This window comes from Hemiscyllium ocellatum, chromosome 34 (genome assembly GCF_020745735.1).
Source record: "Hemiscyllium ocellatum isolate sHemOce1 chromosome 34, sHemOce1.pat.X.cur, whole genome shotgun sequence".
NCBI lineage: Eukaryota > Metazoa > Chordata > Chondrichthyes > Orectolobiformes > Hemiscylliidae > Hemiscyllium > Hemiscyllium ocellatum.
Window position 1 is genome coordinate 45,698,423 of NC_083434.1, and position 13,578 is coordinate 45,712,000.

At 41.9% G+C, this 13,578-nt stretch overlaps 1 protein-coding gene across 3 annotated transcripts in view; it reads left to right on the forward strand.

Moving 5' to 3' along the window:
- The window catches only part of LOC132832348 (cadherin-12-like), a 649,932-nt gene that overhangs the window by 529,359 nt on the left and 106,995 nt on the right, over positions 1 to 13,578 (forward strand). The gene's annotated exons all lie outside the window — the stretch shown is intronic.

A 13,578-nucleotide genomic window follows, 5' to 3' on the forward strand; every position in this document is an offset into this window, starting at 1 on the left:
GAAAGTAAGGGTGACAGAGATGGGGTGGATCTATGTGGGATGCTCTTCAGAGGGTTGTGTGTACTTGATGGGCTGAATGATCTGCTTGGTAAAAACAATGACTGTAGATGCTGGAAACCAGATTTTGGATTAGTGGTCCTGGAAGAGCACAGCAGTTCAGGCAGCATCCGAGGAGCAGCAAAATCGACGTTTCGGGCAAAAGCCCTTCGTCAGGAATAAAGGCAGAGAGCCTGAAGCGTGGAGAGATAAGTGAGAGGAGGGTGGGGGTGGGGAGAAAGTACAATAGGTGAGTGAGGGAGGGGATGAAGGTGATAGGTCAGGGAGGAGGGTGGAGTAGATAGGTGGGAAAGAAGATAGGCAGGTAGGACAAGTCATGGGGACAGTGCTGAGCTGGAAGTTTGGAACTAAGGTGAGGTAGGGGAAGGGGAAATGAGGAAACTGTTGAAATTCACATTGATGCCCTGGGGTTGAAGTGTTCTGAGGTGGAAGATGAGGCGTTCTTCCTCCAGGCGTCTGGTGGTGAGGGAGCAGCAATGAAGGAGGCCCAGGACCTCCATATCCTCGGCAGAGTGGGAGGGGGAGTTGAAATGTTGGGCCACAGGGCGGTGTGGTTGATTGGTGTGGGTGTCCCAGAGATGTCCCCTAAAGCGCTCTGCTAGGAGGCGTCCAGTCTCCCCAATGTAGAGGAGACCGCATCATGAGCAATGGGGGCGTTCTGTCCTTGTTACGCTTGGAGGGTGAGGTCTGAGGGCGGGGGTGCAGGATGTGGATGAGATGCATTGGAGGGCAACTTTAACCACGTGGGAAGCCCTCTAAAGAAGGAGGCCATCTGGTGTGTTCTGTGGTGGAACCGGTCCTCCTGGGAGCAGATACGGTCGAGGTGGAGGAATTGGGAATACGGGATAGCATTTCTGCAAGAGGTAGGGTGGGAGGAGGTGTAATCCAGGTAGCTGTGGGAGTCGGTGGGTTTGTAAAAAATGTCAGTGTCAAGTCGGTTGTCATTAATGGTGATGGAGAGGTCCAGGAAGAGGAGGGAGGTGTCAGAGATGGTCCAGGTAAATTTAAGGTCAGGATGGAATGTGTTGGTGAAGTTGATGAATTGCTCAACCTCCTCGTGGGAGCATGAGGTGGCACCAATGCAGTCATCAATGTAGCGGAGGAAGAGGTGGGGAGTGGTGCCGGTGTAATTATGGAAGATCAACTGTTCTACATAGCCAACAAAGAGACAGGCATAGCTGAGGCCCATACGTGTGCCCATGGCTACTCCTTTGGTCTGGAGGAAGTTAATGATCTGCTTCCACACTGTAGGGACTCTGCAATTGCCTTCTTGTATTACAAATCAGAAATTCAAATTTTTCACAATTTCCTGTAAATCATGTTAATGTTTGGAAAACCATAGGCACTTTAGATCTGAATTTACCACTCACACTATTGTTGACCAGGATCACTAACAGTCCAATTTCTACAGTAATCCCATAAACTGATTGCCAGTGTTGTTGTGGTACGGTGAGAGAGGTCTTGAGTTCAAGTCATACCTGTGTATTAACATCTCTGAACAGATTGATTAGAAAATAAATTTTTAAAAAACCTGATTGTCATTCCCTGAAGGACAAGATGGGGATGGGAGTCAATGCTAATGAAGGAGCTTTAGGCATTGGAGATGTGATAGATCATTGCAGAATCATTACTAAATGTATGAGCTTTGATTGGCAGGATTCAAAAGAGAGTTGCTAATTCCCTCCTTGAGTGCAATGAACATAACATAAGAATTAGTTAACATCATTTTAGCAGTGATTTGATGGAATGATTAAGTAAATCATTTAATTAGATGGCCAAAGCTAATCTAGTCAACAGCTTTGCCAATTAGCACTTATTTGTGTCGACTGAGTGAATGTGCATTGTTTCCTGACTCACTTATTGTTGGTTTTGAACTTATTGTGGAAATCTTAATTTGGATGTCTGTGGTATTTTTGTAAATTGGATACTGAACTCTTCCTGGTTTTCGATTGGGGTGGCCAGACGCTTCATTCGAGATCTGTCCCAGGGTCTAGCAGAATTCCAGATGAGCGGACATCCCTACGAAGGTTAACCTTCCAGTGGAAACTTCTCCTGCTCCTCCAGTCTGTGGATGTCTCATAGTCTGGGTGAGAATTGGAGACTGTGGGCAGTTCTGGAACAGTAACCCAGCAAAAGTAAGACAGAGAAAATAGAGTCATAGAGTCATAGAAATGTACAACATGGAAACCGACCCTTCGGTCCAACCCGTCCATGCCGACCAGATATACCAACCCAATCTAGTCCCACTTGCCAGCACCCGGCCCATATCCCTCCAAACCCTTCCTATCCATATACCCAACCAAATGCCTCTTAAATGTTGCAATTGTACCTGCCTCCATCACATCCTCTGGCAGCTCATTCCATACACATACTACCTTCTGCGTGAAAAAGTCTCTTTTATATCTTTCCCCTCTCGCCCTAAACCGATGCCCTCTAGTTCTGTACTCCCCGACCCCAGGGAAAAGACTTTATCTATTTATCCTATCCATGCCCTTCATAATTTTGTAAATCTCTATAAGGTCACCCCTCAGCCTCCGATGCTCCAGGGAAAACAGCCCCAGCCTGTTCAGCCTCTCCCTGTAGCTCAGATCCTCCAACCCTGGCGACAGCCTTGTAAATCTTTTCTGAACCCTTTCAAGTTTCACAACATCTTTCCGATAGGAAGGAGACCAGAATTGCACACAATATTCCAACAGTGGCATAACCAATATCCTGTACAGCCGCAACATGACCTCCCAACTCCTGTACTCAATACTCTGACCAATGAAGGAAAGCATACAAAATGCTTTCTTCACTATCCTATCTACCTGCAACTCTACTTTCAAGGAGATATGAACCTGCACTCTAAGGTCTCTTGTTCAGCAACACTCCCTAGGACCTTACCATGAAGTGTATAAGTCCTGCTAAGATTTGCTTTCCCAAAATGCAGCACCTCGCATTTATCTGAATTAAACTCCATCTGCCACTTCTCAGTCCATTGGCCCATCTGGTCCAGATCCTGTTGTAATCTGAGGTAACTGTCTTCGTGGTCCACTACACCTCCAATTTTGGTGTAATCTGCAAACTTACTAACTGTACCTCTTATGCTCACATCCAAATCATTTAATGTAATTGACAAAAATTAGAGGACCCAGCACCGATCCTTGTGGCACTCCACTGGTCACAGGGCTCTAATCTGAAAAACAACCCTCCACCACCACCCTCTGTCTTCTACCTTTGAGCCAGCTCTGTATCCAAATGGCTAGTTCTCCCTGTATTCCATGATATCTAACCTTGCTAATCAGTCTCCCATGGGGAACCTTGTCGAACGCCTCACTGAAGTCCATATAGAACACATCTACTGCTCTGCCCTCATCAATCTTCTTTGTTACTTATTCAAAAAACTCAATCAAGTTTGTGAGACATGATTTCCCATGCACAAAGCCATGTTGACTATCCTGAATCAGTCCTTGCCTTTCCAAATACATGCCCATTCTGTCCCTCAGGATTCCCTCCAACAAATTGCTCACCACTGAGGTCAGGCTTACCTGTAGTTCCCTGTCTTGTCTTTACCGCCTTTTTAAACAGTGGCACTATGTTTGCCAACCTCCAGTCTTGTCCAATTCTTGGGTAACTTCACACCTTACCTTCCAGTCAATTTCCCTGAAGCCCTAACTCACTACCTGACCCTCCTTGCCTCAACTACATCTCCCTGACTACCTCATCTGATAGGGGTGATAGCAATATTCCCCCGATCTTCTTGACTAGTTGCTGATCTGATCTGACCACCTATCTATGTTTCTAAACCAACACTTAACCCCCAAAGAGCCAATAAATTCCAATTTGTGCCCCCCAAAACTATTTGCCTCCTCACCTGAATCTTGACTTGCCCCCAGGACCACGACTGCCTGATCACTCAATGACCCCACCCCCCCAATCTTATCCCCCCTCTGACTGCATCACCCATCTCAACCAACAACACCCCAATTGACCACTGTCTCTGAACTGACCTGCCTATCCTCTAACATTGTCACCTACCTACCCACCCTCTCAACCTACAGGCCCATCCACCTCAGCTCCTGCCACTCTATGTATCTGCCTCCCTTCCAATTACTAACTCACCCAGAATACCCATGTCCCCACTCGCGTCATGCATCCTAAGCACTTAGCCACTTATTCATGAACATAACCAACAAACTATTCTAACTATTCATTCTGTCACCCATTTAATAACATTCATAGAGGCCCATTACATTTATCCCACAGAGACTAGTACCAGAAAGCATAGTGTGTTTTATCTTCTCCCAGTGCTACAGTGCTGTGACAGAATGTCCCAAGGGATTGTGTTCTTCAACTTTCTCGGCAAGCTGGGTTCAAGAACCCAGTGAGAAATGCAAAGCAGGTTGAAGGTCGAGAAAGGTTCTAATGGAGTAGCAATCTAACGTAAAGTACTGCTTCAGAGAAGGTCCGGTCCATTAACATGAAACTTTCATAGAATCACAGAAACATAGAGGTCTACGGCGGAGAAGATCTACTGCAGCCCATCATATCTGCACTGGTCAAAAACGGTCACCCAAATAAACTATTGTATTCCCATTTCCAGCACTGGGCATTGTATGATCTGGCATTGTAAGTGCATCTCTAAATCCTTCTTCAATGTGATGAGGGTTTTTACTTCTACCACCCTGACAGGCAACAATTTCCAGATTCTCACTGGCCTCTGGAGTTTTCCTCACATCCCTCTAAACCTTCTGGCCCTTACTTTTGATATATACTATAAAAGGGAAATGTTTCTTCCTGTCTACTCTTTATCTGTGGCTGTCAATTTTAGATGTTTCAATCCTGTTCCTTCTCAAACTTCTCTGCTCCAAAGAAATCAACCCCAACCTGCACAATCTCTCCTCATTACTGAAACTCTCCAGCCCAGCAATAACCTGCTAAATCTCCACTGCATCCTCTCCTGTGTTGTTACCTCCCTCCTATGATGTGGATTCCAGAACTGGCTGAGCATGATTTTAAACTCTATGCCTTGACTAAGAAAGGCAAGAATACCATAAAGTTTGTCAACCGCTTTATCCACTTGTCTTAATACATGAGGAGACCAGTGTATGAGCAGCCAAAGTCCCTGTGATTCTCAGTACTTCCCATGGTCCTACCACCCATCATGTATTACCCTGTCTTGTTAATATTTCTTATTTAAGTTTTTTTAATCATAGTGCATTTAATCATGTGAAACTATATGATAGAATACCACCTTAAAACATTTCCCTTTTCCACTGAATCCTTCTTAAAATTACTTCCTTCAATAATCTCTGAGTACCTGCTTCAAATCTTTTATAAAATTCACCAATGTTCTTTTCTCATCTGTCACTTTTCCTGTTTCCAATCTAATTGCCATACTCTTACTAATAATTGTCACCTTTTGACCTTGATTGTTCTGTTGGTCTTTTGATCCGTGCTGCATCTAGAAGTGAATAATTCCGAGCTAGATGCTCAGAAAGCCCCTGGATTTTTGAAGATTTTCAGCATTGTCCTTTTCTTCAGGGAAATAAAGAGCCAGCAGAATTATCTGTCTCTTCATTTCTAATTAACACAACCATAGGGAACAGTCATGAGCGTTTGTGGGATGTTGATAAGTCTGAAGAATCAATATTAATCCCAGGATCCTGACCACTTTATTTAATAAAATCAGAATCACCACAACTCATGAATTATCTTCATTCCCTCTGCATTACACATTCAATAATCTGTTGAAACCCAGTGTTTGCTGTTGGCTTGAAAGTAAACAGCTTAAACTCCAGCATTCACAGTCAGACACAGGACTTATTTGACAGTATCAAATAGGACCGCCTAACTATCGGTTAATCATTTCTGTAAGTTCCACTTTCAAAAGAAATAAGCTGAGGCTAAATAAGTGATGACAGCATATCAGAGTCAGGATCAGTGTCAGACAAAGAGATCATCATCTTTTATAGGAAGGAATCCTCTAAGGGTCAACACAGATAAAAGTAGTTTGAAAAAATGAAACAAAAGATCCCTGTATATCTTGTAACACAGCAGCCAGAGGGAGCAATTAACCCAGCAATGCCAAAACGATGACGTCACAGTAGCTCAGTGGTTAGCACTGCTGCCTCACAGTGCCAGGGATCCGGGTTCAATTCCCACCTTCGGTGACTGTCTGTGTGGAGTTTCCACATTCTCCCCGTGTCTGTGTGGGTTTCCTCCGGGTGCTCCGGTTTCCTTCCATGGTCCAAAGATGTTTAGGTGAGTTGACTCATGCCAACTTGTGCAGGTTAGGTGGATTAACTGTAGGAAATGCAGAGTTACACCATTAGGGAGAGGGGGATGGGTCTCGGTGGGAAGGTATTCAGAGGGCCGGTGTGGATTTGAAGGGGTGAGTGGCCTGTTTCAGCACTGTACGGATTCTATATATGCTTGTGAATGTTTGGCATTATAAAGTCAATCACATACAGAAAGATGTGAACACATTCATCTTCTGGAATGACTTGTCTTCAATCTCCTGCACTGCTACTTCAATTGTGCAAAAGAAATCAGAGGTTCTCAGCGTAGATGGGAGTGTGGAATTTGCAACACAAACAGAGCAGCCTTGATCATGTTTATTGACAAACCAAACCTGAACAGCCAAATGGGCTACTAAATTACAGGACTGTTTATCTGACTGTTTATCTGTATCAGCAGAAATTTCCACCAATTAAGTGTTGTGGAGAGTTAGTCTGTTGTCTTCAGTGCCCACCATATACTCTGTTCCTGAGCCCCCAACTTTGTCCCTCTTCCTAACAACTCTCTAAGACTAGACTGACTGCAAGATGCCTTACTTGACTCCAAGATGAGCTTCCAACTATCTATCACTAACATCAGTAATTTTCAACTCCGTAACAGTGCTTGACACTGCTTCTTCCTGAGCTGAAACCCTCATTTGTTGTACTTCTAGGCTTCTAAATGCTAAATTGGTGCTTGGTTAGCTCAGTTGGCTGGATGGCTGGTGAGTGATGCCAATAATGTGGTTCAATTCTCGCAGCGGCTGAGGTTCACATGAAACACTATCCTCCTCACACTTTACCTTTGCCTGAGATGTGGTGACTGTCTCATGAGAGAGTTGCCTTTTGGTTTGGTAAGACAATGGTGACTTGACCTTTTATTCCTTAGTCACTGAAGGAGGAAAGGCAAGTACAATAAGCAGTTAATAAAACAAAAAAAGCACCCTACATGTTATTAATAGTGGCAGAGGGCAAAAGAGCAGGGAGGTTTTGCTGAACCTGTTTGAGAAACTATTTAGACCCTACCTGGAAAATTGTGTACAGTTGGACCTTACCCTTTAGAGAGAGTCTCAATATATTAGAAAGAATGCAGAAGACATTAATAAGAGTGGTTTCAGGAAGTTGAAAAGTTGGATTGTGCTTCTTGGAAGGCAAGGAAGAGATTTGATTGAAGTTTTCAAAATGTTGAGAAATCTAGACAGAGGAGACAGGGAGAAACTGCTCTTGCCCATAAGCAGATCAAAAATAGGAAGCTGAAAATCTGTTGCTGGAAAAGCACAGCAGGTCAGGCAGCATCCAAGGAGCAGGAGAATCGACATTTCGGGCATGAGCCCTTCCTGAAGAAGGGCTCATGCCCGAAATGTCGATTCTCCTGCTCCTTGGATGCTGCCTGACCTGCTGCGCTTTCCAGTAACACATTTTCAGCTCTGATCTCCAGCATCTGTAGTCCTCATTTTCTCCCAAAAATAGGAAGGCCCAGTGATTTGCAAAAGAAGCAAATGAGATGTGAATAAACTGGTTTGGAATGCACTGCCTGGAAGTGTGTTGAAAAATGAGTCAATTGAGGCATAAGGTTGTCACTTAAGTAGAAATAACACAAGGAAAAGGCAGGAGATACAAAAACATGACACTCATTTGGAGACCTGTGACAGACATGATAGGCTGAATGGCCTCGTTCACTGTAACTATTCCCTGATTCTATGATTGCAACAACACTCCTTACTGGCCTCACAAATTGTATATTTTGGTAAAGGAGACATCAATAAAACCTCTGCTGCGAATGTCCTTATTCATAGTGAGTTCCAATCTCATTTTCATTCACCTGCATTAAATAACATCTCAATTTTAAAATTTCCATTGCTGTCTTTCAATCTGTGCACAGCCTCTGCCCTTCCTATTTTTGTAATCTCTCTAATCTTATAAACCTCATATATACTCCTCAAATTCTAGCCTCTTAAACACCCTTGATTTTAATGGCTTCACCATGGAGTCTGTACCTTCAGCTGCCCATCAGTACTAACCTCTGAATCCTCGTCCCGAACTTTTAGCTCATTTTCTTCCTTTCAGTCAACCACTTTGGTCAAGTTTTATGACCATCTTCCCTAAAATCTCTTTATAATGACAAGGTGTCACATTTTGTTTTACAATCTCTTGAGAAACGGCCTGTGACATTTTAATATGTTAAGGACACTATATAAGTATAAATTATTGTTGTTGTAACTGCAGTCTTCTGCAGATCATCTCATCATCCCAACTTGTTCAATGAAAGCCATCTTTAAGATGAGATAAGGATATTAGTTAGAATTCTGTCCAAGATGACTTCTGTTGTACAGGTCATTTGTCAATCGAGTCAGGATTTCACTTGACCTCATGATAAGTTTGAAAGGCGACAACAATTCAGTCTCCTCCTGTTGTTCATGTATTAGGTATTTTGGTCACATACAAGACATCACATTATCCTGTCCTTTTTGGAAGATGGACTGCACACCATTTCACTTAGAGAAGATGGAATTGTAAAGCAGCTACTCAGCTTCACACAGACTTACACGAATAAATGCAATGCAGGCACTCAGTCAGATATATCTATCTTTTATCATTCATGTTAATATAAGTGCAGGGTGTTTTCCATATGATAAGTAAAATGCACTATTTAGCTTTCCTTAAGCTAATTGGCACATGTATCTCTTGTTTGTTTTTAATTCATTCACAAGATGTTGACATTGTTGGTTGGTTCAGCATTTTATTGCCCTGTCCCCAATTGCCCCCAAGAATCATAGAATCCCTGCAGTGTGGAAACAGGCCATTCAGCCTATTGAATCCACACTGACTTTCCAAAGAGCATTGCATCCAGACCCAACTCCCTAACCCTGCATTTCCCATGGGTAACCCACTTAGCCTGCACATCTCTGGACACTATAGACAATTTAGCATGACCAATCCACTCTAACCTGCACATCTTTAGACAGTGAGAAAAAACTGGAGCACCTGGAGGAAACCCACATAGGCACTGGGAGAAGGTACAAACTCCACAGAGAGAGTCACCTGGTCCCAGGCTCTGTGAGGCAGCAGTGCTAACCACTGAGCCAGAATGCCACCCTAAAAGTGATGGTGAGCTGCCTTCTTGAACTAATTCAGTCCAAATGCTGTTTGATAGACCCTTAATGCTATGAGGAGGGAATTCCAGGAATTTTAACCCAGTGACACTGAAGTGATATCTTTCCAAGTCAGGGTGGTGAGTAGCTTAGAGGGGAACTTGAAGGTGTTGGTGTTCCCATATGTCTGCTGCTCTTGTCCTTCTAGATGAAAGTGACAGTGGATTTGGGAGAATTATTTGCATCTTGTGCTAGACTCTGCAGCAACATACCTGGGTTTAGTAGATAGGACAACAATTAAAAGGAACCATGAGGCATCATGTTGTTGCCATGTTGGTCTAATGACATACAGAATAGGGAATTGTAAATTAAACTGCCAGCCAATCTTAAAGATATTGGGAATCAATACACATTATATATTATACATTAAATGTTTTTGCACATCAGCTTTCTTAATGTGTGGAATGTACATTGGTGAGTGTTACATTCACAGAGATAGATTCTTCAGCTGAATCAGTCCATGTTAGAAAATGTTCTCCACCCAAGCACCATCCTCCTCCCATTATATACCTTCCATCCTGATTACCCTTCAGTCTCTGACCTTAAATCAGTATGTCACTCCACCTTCATTTCAACCATTAGTTCCAATCATGCATTCCAAAAGTTTCCAATCCATCTGTGTAAACTAAAGGTCTGCTATCTGACCGAAATCTCTCCACTTGGTTTTGCATGTGTGATCTTGTGCTCACTGTTCCTGAATCAGTAAAAATATTCTGTTTCCAGTTAATCAATCAATTAATCACTTAAACACATCTTCATCCTGTTTTTATTCAATAAAAACCTTCCCCAATTATTTGAGTCTTTCTTGATACCGTTTTTTTTACATGCCAGGCAATACCTTATGGAATCTAAACTGTACATTTACAGTTGTCACCCATCATTCCATCATTGGTTTACATTCTTATAGCCTTAAAAAAAAATTGGGGTATTCCATTTGTTTTCTTTTGGCCCATTTCAATTGATTTAGACTATTCCGACTCTTTTCTGAAGCTGAACTCCAGTCCCTTGATTTTTCCACATCACCCAGCCTTCCTCCATTCCAAGAATAATTGTTATTTTCGTTAATAAAAAACATATTAGCCATTCCACCTTCTTATCAAGAAACTTTGTTGCATCCTTTGGTCCTCAGCACTATTTTGGAATGATGTACATATTTACACATCATTTCTTCTTGCATTATATTAAAATTCTTGATTTGTGTGAGTGAGACAGAAGGAATATTGGATCAAACTATCCACTTTAGCTAAATTGAGAAGTTATCCTTGACTCATATGTCTCATTCCACCAAACCAATTTTGCATCCAGTGTTTAATATTGCTCAATCCCTTATTCAATATTTCTTATAATCTTCCCTGATAGTCACCAATGTGGTATTAGTCAAAGATTTTCTAAAAGTCCATGTATACTATATCCACTGCATATCATCCAAACACCCATCTGTCACCTCCTCAAAGAATACTGATTACCTTTTCAGGAAGGTTCTTGCTTTCTGAGGTCCATAAAGGTCATCTCTAAATATTTTTCCAGGTCCAATTATTTAGCAATTTCATGTTTTCTTTGAAAGATTCGAATATTTCTCTGACCTAGCCATTAAACAAACCATTTTGTACTCGCCTTGGTTAGCACTGTTACTTCCTGTTAATGGATGACGTCAGATGTTAACTCAATACTTGGCAGTTATGTCCACTACTAGAATGCAACATTGTCCAGGTAAGGGCTTGTGGAATTAGTTTGTTCAGCAAGTTCTCTAAGCTTGTTCAGCGAAGCAGTTTTATTATCATGGCAAATAATACACTGGGACATTCAGCAAACACCTGCTGGCTGTGCTATCAGGTATTCTACCCAAAGAAGTTGTTTTTTGTACTTTACTTTCCAATAAATCTTTCCACACTATAACTTGGTGTTGTGTGATTTTTAACTTTGTTATGAAGAGCAATTTCACAGAGTAATTCCTCACTGTTTCTGAGCCAGTGTCCAATGTAGTTCCAAATGTTAAGAAAAAGATTGTACCTTTGATAGTTAATCCTTTTTAACTGGAATCTAATTTCTGTCATCATATAAGAATTTAATGAGAACAAATCTTTTCCAAGCCAAATCAGTTAAAAAAAATGTTTCAACTACTGTGTGCACTTTTCAATTTCTTTCTTGAAGTTTTATTGACACATACAAAAAAATGCATTATTATTGCAATCTGATATTGCATCTGTTTCCTTCAAGTTAGTTATGTGCAAATCCTTCTTTTCAACTTTGTCATTTCGGTGATATTGATGAAGGACTTGTGTTTTAGTCAGAAATTCACTGCATTCGGGTTTCTGGTTAATATTTCATAGAATCCCTACAGTGTTGGAGCAGGCCATTCAACACCTCCAACTCGAGATTAGCCCTCTGAAGAACAGCCCACCCAGATGCACTGTGTCCCTGCATTTCCCATGGCCAATACAACTAACTTGCTCATCATTGGACTGTGGGCAGAAACTGGAGTACTTTGAGGAAACCCACACAGACACAGGGAAAATGTACAAATGCAACAGACAGTCACCTACAGGTGGAATCAAACCCAGGTGCCTGGTGCTGTGAGGGAGTAGTGTTAACCACTGAGCCACCATGCCATCTCAAGTTAATAGCTGCCCTAAATGACAACAGAAAAAGGCAACAATGTATCATTGGTCTGTCCTTTATACTATCAGTTAACTTTCTTCCTTCAGAGAATCTCAGCCCAGATCCAGAAGAATCTGTTCTTCCCTTGGCTTTACTCGGTCATGAATTCACCCCTGCTGCCTTTAAAGAAATTAAAGCTTACACGCCCTGGAAATAAACTTTTCCAAGCATTAAATACTTTATGAAACTGGCATGTTTGTCACTGATTTTATTAACTCTGTTTCACTGTCACACTCTATTTCAGAACTCATTCAGTTTTGAAATTTCTTAAAAATCATTACAACTAATCAATTTAATGTTTGAATATAAAATTGTATTGGAAGCAAAGCCCAGTCTCTTCATACAGGAGCCGTCAGTTATCCCTCTCAAGATTTGAATTTCCTCCTTCAGGAGTTTGTTGCCAGTATTTTTGTGTTTTAGTTCATTCTCAAGAATCGTCGGTTTATAATGAGTAATTGTCATGAGTTTTCTTTAAAGTTGTAACTCATTTGTTGCTAGTTCTCTGGTTTGGAGCTGATGTAAATGGCAATGTATTTGCACTTGACAAATGAGTGCAGCAGGCATTTCTATTGCTGTCATTCAATGCATCAAATTAAAAGCTGTTCACTTTGGAATGATAATTTTCTGACAAGTGTTGAGACTATTAGGTTGATGGATGTTGTTGAGTTCTTTTTTTCATCTTTAGTTTTGCTAGTAGTACACAGGTGTTTGATTACAGATCTAAAATGACAGCAAAACATTCTGTGATTTAAAAAAAAAATCATTGGGCAGCATGGTGGTTCAGTGGTTAGCACTGCTGCCTCACAGTACCCGGGTCCCAGGTTGAATCCCCCCGTTGGGTGACTGTCTGTGTGGAGTTTGCACATTCTCCTAGTGTCTGCGTGGGTTTCTTCCAGGTGCTCTGGTTTCCTCCCACAGTCCAAAGATGTGCAGGTCAGGTGAATTGACCATGTTAAATTGCCCATGGTGTTAGGTGTATTAGTCAGGAGTAAATAGAGGATAGGAGATTAGGTCTGGGGGATTAACTCTTAGGGAGGTCAGTGTGGGGAAGAAGGGCCTGTTTCCATACTGCAGGGAATCTAATCTAACAGATAAGAAGGATATATGAGAAACACAGACAGGAGTAAAGTGGAAGTTATGTGACACCAGGTTATAGTCCAACAAATTTATTTAAAATCACAAGCTTTCAGAACACTGCTCCTTTGTCATGAAGACACTGTATGTGGTACGTACTGACTTTCCTGGTTTGTGACTTCACCTGACGAAGGAGCAAAGCTCTGAAAGCTTGTGATTTCAGATAAATCTGCTAGAATGTAACTTGGTGCGATGTGTCTTCTGACTTTGTCCACCCCAGTCCAACACTAGGCTATTGGGCCCATCAAATGTGCTCTGCTATTCCAGAAGATCATGGCTAATCTTCTTTTTCATCTCGACCTTCTTATACCATCCCCAAA